Source organism: Lineus longissimus, chromosome 13, assembly GCF_910592395.1.
Source record: "Lineus longissimus chromosome 13, tnLinLong1.2, whole genome shotgun sequence".
NCBI lineage: Eukaryota > Metazoa > Nemertea > Pilidiophora > Heteronemertea > Lineidae > Lineus > Lineus longissimus.
In genome coordinates, this window is record NC_088320.1 from 1,732,343 (window position 1) to 1,738,342 (window position 6,000).

At 38.7% G+C, this 6,000-nt stretch overlaps 1 protein-coding gene across 1 annotated transcript in view; it reads right to left on the minus strand.

Annotated features, from left to right (window-relative positions):
• The window catches only part of LOC135498326 (thrombospondin type-1 domain-containing protein 7A-like), a 67,527-nt gene extending 61,864 nt beyond the window's left edge, over positions 1-5,663 (minus strand). Inside the window, exon 1 of the mRNA XM_064788581.1 lies at positions 5,388-5,663. The gene's annotated coding sequence lies outside the window, so the exon portion shown is untranslated. The remainder of the gene's footprint in view (positions 1-5,387) is intronic.
• Between the last annotated feature and the right edge of the window lie 337 nt (positions 5,664-6,000).

A 6,000-nucleotide genomic window follows, 5' to 3' on the forward strand; every position in this document is an offset into this window, starting at 1 on the left:
GTCCCTGGTTCACTGAGGTTTACCTATGCATACACCTACATGGAAACCTTACGGATCAAGACAGCCTTGAGAGACTATATATCTGCCAACAGCCTCAAAAGTCAATATCCATCTGTCATAACCCCTTTTTCATACCAGCGAGAATCACACAAATTCTTCCAGCCAGTTACCATAACGATGTCATCCTCATTTCCTCCACGGTGAGGCAAATAATAAGCCTCGATCATGCAAAGACGTGACTCCATGTTTCGATATTTCATCAATTACGCCCCGGTGCGCCATTTCATCCTACATTTTTTTGCGATCTTTCATGTTATTCGCGGCGGCTATTCTAGCGATCATGGGAGAATGTAATATCGCAACGAGTCGACAGGATAAAAGTGCTTTCTATGGCTGGAGAGCTCTCATTCATTTTGGAGCGAACACACCGGTGGTTTTTAAAAGAAATCTCCTCATCATTATCTTTCCTGGTATTACCTGAGTTCATCTGAAATACAATAAAAATGTTGACCAATAGGTTTCGAAAAATGTGACATATTATATGCTTGATGAACCCGAATGACAAATAGTACAAACTTGTAGGGAAGATATATTGGATGAAACTTAAGAATATGTGACTTCAAAGATATGACTATCGGAAGACTAAAGGTTGTGTCCATCGTATTACTGGTACACAATTCAATAGTGCAAGTGGTATTGTTCAGAGAGATCTCATAAATTATGGAGTTGTCTCCTTCAATTAAGCCCAGTTAATCTAATATAAACTTAAAGTTTAGGCAAAGTCTGTGACAAACTTGTCATACACCGTACTTTTTGACACCAATTTCTTAGAATTTCTTCCACTTGACAGTTTAATAACTTGAATTCCACGAACATTGGCTTATGGCATTAAACACTGTTCCAGACCACTCCTGTATCGGACTGGCCAGAAAGGATGATCAATGCACCTATTGAAGATGAAATTAGCTGTATGCTGTGTACAGTATATGCACATGTGTCTTGGCTCTTGTTAGAGTGGAACCGATTCTTGAGTCAATGCAAAATCAATCAATCATGATCAAATATAAAATCAATCCAAGAAATCGGAATTATTGACATGTCTTGAAAATGGACAATATAGTATTTAATGGAGTATCTGACATCCAGCTAATCTCGTAAGAATGACGAAAATAGCATTTGAATATCATTGGATCGCATTGAATAACCAATCAAATTACAGAATGGACTTGTACGGAGGTGCGACGCCATTTTCATTATCGTTACCTAGTGAAGATTAGGCATAATTGAAATTGGTGTTTAATCGTATCTGAGTTTTGCATACATGTAGGTTGGTGCTAGGTCAGGCATGGGATAGACTGACAGACAATGATTTGATATTTCATATTCTTTCAGATATTGATTTTGGATCAATATTGAGGACACCTTAGGTGATGGATGATTCACTCACAGTCACTCTGCTACAGCAATGCTCATAAGAAATATCTGACCTACAAACCTCAGCACTAAGCACTATGGGATATCTCAAATCCTCCCTCAATTATCCTGTTAATTCTGATCCAACAGAATAATTGTATCCCGAAGGCTGATGAGAATGGAGACTGATTTCATACAAGATCAGACACTTTTTTGGAAATGAATCAGGTATTATTGACAATTATCATGCCAGCGATTCAGATCTGGTAGATGAAAATTCATTTACTAGGCTAGAGGTCTCCAAAATTAATTTAATAATACTTTTGAATGTAGTTTTATGGATGAGACTCAACAAGAGTTGTTTTGACAAGTCCTTTGTCGATTTCCGACTTAAATTTTTTTTTATCTTTCCGAGTTGAATTTTTTCAAAAGTTCAAAATTCTGAAAAATTTTCAAAGTCAAAAAGCTTTTGGGACTGATGATGTTTCTTCATTTTGAACAGAAAAAAAACAAGTGAAAAAAATGAAATTTTTTCAAAATTTTTTTCTCATCTTTCCGAGTGGAATTTTTTCACAAGTTCAAAATTCTGAAAATATTTCAAAATCAAACATTTTTTTGGACTGTTGATTTTTCTTCAATGTGAATCACCACACAAATCTTGAAGAAGTGATAATTGACTCATTCTAATCCAATGGAAAAGCCTAATGGGACCAGGGGTGGTCACAATACGGAATCATGTCCATCCATGAAGCAACCACTGCTCCACCTAACATTTGTCTACTTTGCAAACTACAAACAAAAACATCTCTTTTTTCTACAGCGAGGTACAAAAACAGAGAGCACTCCATAACCCAGAGTACTATATTTTTTACAAGGAGAAATGGATGGCCACCAAGCTGTGCACATTAGTCAAAAAGGGCAAAACAGCAGGAGTTTATTTTCACACAAATCTGACTATCTAACGTTATTATTTCAACAACTGGAACAAAGAAAGTTGAGTTGGAAGCATACATGTCGGTGTCAGAAAGGTTTTTGACGGTGTGAAAATGAGTTACTGTGGAGTAGAAATGCCTTGAAAGTCTTCATTGGAGACTTTGGGAAGTGGTGATATCTGAAGGTACATTCATTCTCTCTGTAGGCTTATCAATGAAAAATTTCTTCAAATAACTAGGGTCACACATTCAATGTATGAACTTATTACAACAAAACCAAAGGAAACTTACCAAATACTTAGAAAGTAATTACAAGTTTTGTTGATGAAACACACAAGTTCTGATCCCGTCTTACAGGAGCAAGGTTAAAGGTCAGAGGTCACAATAATACTGCTACAAAGCTTTGTCTACAAAAATAGCAGGCAGGTCTTCAATATTACAAAGACATGTGATACAGTAAAGAAGACACTGACTGCACAGAATAAGGGTAGAATATCATTTTCCCATAACATGCAGAGGCGGATCTAAAAGTCTGAAAACTTCCCACAGATAAGATACCTGCCAGAAAACCCTAATACACCAACATACCAAAATGCTTGTTTTTCTATCGATTTTAAGAATGTCTGCGACATGAATTGACAGACATTTCCATTCAGACACTTCTGTCTTCTCCCAGCTTTAGACGTAATTCCACTAGACACCGGGAATGTCAGACAGCGCCTTTAGAGTCTGGTAAGGGCATGAAATCCATGTGACAACCACAACAAAAATGTTGAGGAAACAAAGACACATTCATTCCAAATTCCCAGGTATCTCTTCAAAGTGCACAGCTCTGCTAAGGACAAATGCAAGCTTGTATCATAGTCATGTCATGAGTGTAGGGCAAAAAATGAGGTAAACCACATATCAGTTAGCAAGATCAAGGATGTCAGTGTCGTGTTCCAGCCACAACTGATATTTGTTCCAGGCACCAGTAATAACAATTGCAAACAAGATACTTATGTCGCACGCAATAATTATCACTGGTCGCTACAACTAAAATGTCTTGTCTGCGGAGTAGTTTGATAAAAGCTTGGAACGTTAGCACGAAAGTAGCATAACAATTAAGATTCTCTGTTGAGGATATCGGATCTCAGGAAACAGACACAAAGGGCTTTTATTACCGAAAGGAGATGCCTGCCAGTGTTGAAAGTTGGGAACAATACAACTGAAACTGAGATAAGTGCCACATCCTTAAAAGGAGTGAGCGGGGACAATTCATATTATGGAGGGAGAGGGGGTATCTGTGTGACGCAGACTCCAACCTTCTCTCCCTAACTTCTGAGAGCATTGAAGCCAATTTGACGGCAAACTCTATGAAATTCAGCGAGCAGAAACATTCCGAGTTACATTTCTCCACATCCAGACACAGATGTGAGATTCATGTCACATGCCTATCTGTTTTCTTCTACAATAATGGTCAGTATGCTGTAGCAGGTATATTTAGGTCTGATGGGATACGACAGGGAGATTAGTACAATGACAAGTAATTGTCTTAACCCCTGAGTGCCCTATCCATTACAGGCTGAATCGGGAAGCTCAAATTCTGCTCCAAACATTGGGCCAAAGCAAGTGGACCTCCATTTCAGCTTGAGACGGCAATATGAAAAAGATGGAAACCATTTATTTCTTACTTCCTTTCTTATTTCCCACGTCATGCAATCATGTTTACCTGCAGAAACAGTTTTTAAAAGAGAATTAATGGTTATTGGGTGAGGCTCCACTTTCATTTGGACAGGATACAAGATAAGCCAGAAATCTGTGATGTATATGGTGAATCAAATCGGTTTGATATCGTCCCTCATTGCTGCAACAAGCGAATTTTGCCAGCAGACTGGTGATCTTTTATCAATAAATGTTGCTGCAAACTTTATTTGTTCGAAACTAAACTGCAGGGAGCCGTTAGTGGAAGAAATAAAAGTGCAAGTAAGTTGATTGACATGATTGAATAAGTGATGACAAATTTTGCACCAGTAGATTAGATTTCTGGCCGCAATTAAGTTTTATGGAAGAAAGAATTGTTGCAGGAATAAAGAGATTTGTCACATTTCCAACAAAATTACACTTTTCTTGTTCCCGCGATTTCATTTCAAGAGCAATGGTGGACCACTTTCATGCCTTCAGAGCTCCACAAATTGGAATCAATGATTGAAAAGAAGAAGAAGTAGGCAAATGTACAAGATGGATGTAGTGCATGTCCATTACATTTGGATTAGGGAAAGATGATAAATGTGGAAGGATGCTGGTATTCCAAGGGGAAATAGGAATTATCTCGAAGAATGCTGGAATTAGGTTTAGGAAAATGAAAAGATCTTTTTCTTCAACCACAGTCTGCACCAGGGCAAGCAGAGGTTGCCACCAAGTGTGAAACATGAGTGGCTTGGGACGGACCCTACCTCTGGCCAAAACAGTCACCACAGGCCGATACACTCAACTGGTGCCTTACTGTAGGGGCACACAAAATTGTTCATCTCACCTTGGAGGAATACACTTCCAAGTGCAGAGCGAATGCTGCAGGAGAAGAAAAGGAAGTTCCAACAAAACTTCCAACATATTGAAGAGAATGCTGATATTGACAACTTTAGGTCATGTTCTACTTGAGCCCAACATTGCCCACTTCAAACGATGAGTATTGCACACTTCAAAGCAACTGAGAGAAATAGTTAATTGCTCAGTTACTTTTCATCACACCGAGGGATAGCCAAGTTATATCAAATTTTAATGAAATTCCGGCCCAAGGGTCTAACTAACTCATTATTCTAATACAAACTCCAACGATAGAAAACTGACAAGGAAGTTTGTCAGCACCTTGATACACGAGGTACATTTCAATTCCCAAATCCAAACTCTTGCAAAGAGCCAGGCCGAACCTTACAGTCAAAAACCAATATAACAGAGAAACAGCTATGCTTGATTAAACAAGCCCATGATCAAATTAGTTGACGCTGAATCTCTTTGAGAAAGGATCCTAACTATTGCAAGTAAAACAAAATTCCTACCCACCTTTTTCAAACAGTTAACTCCAAGAATTCATAACTTCCTCCTCCTAGAAATAGTTGTCAATCTTTTCCATTGTTGATAATCAATCAGAAGGTCAAACCATACACCTAATCCTCACCAACCATCAAAAGCATGATAATTGCTCCGAACCGCACACAGTTGCGCTTGTCGTGTCGCTACGGCAGTGTCGTTCAATCCATGCCTTGCCGAGTTGTGTGATAGCGATACTAGCTGTGTGCTCCTTTCGTGACGTAGTCATTTAAAACCTGCGGTAGAAAATTGAAAGTTATTTGAGAGGTTGTTATTCCATCTGGTCACAATAAGAAAAGACTGGCAGGGGAATGTATTTCGTGGTCAACTAGCTAGGTTATTGGTTTCTCCCATGCATATTAGTGAACTATCAGCTGTAGTAGAATTTTGGAAGTTATCAGAGACAGGCAGTAGTTTCTTTTGCATCGTCAAGGAATTGGGGACTGGGAGGGCGGGGCGGGGAGGGGGCTATTTGGTGAATGTAATTTGTGGCCGATCAAGCCTTTATGGTCAACTAGAGTTAAACACACAGCACTAATCATCATCAATCTGATAATCACAGATACTGTAAAACTTCAGTTGGATA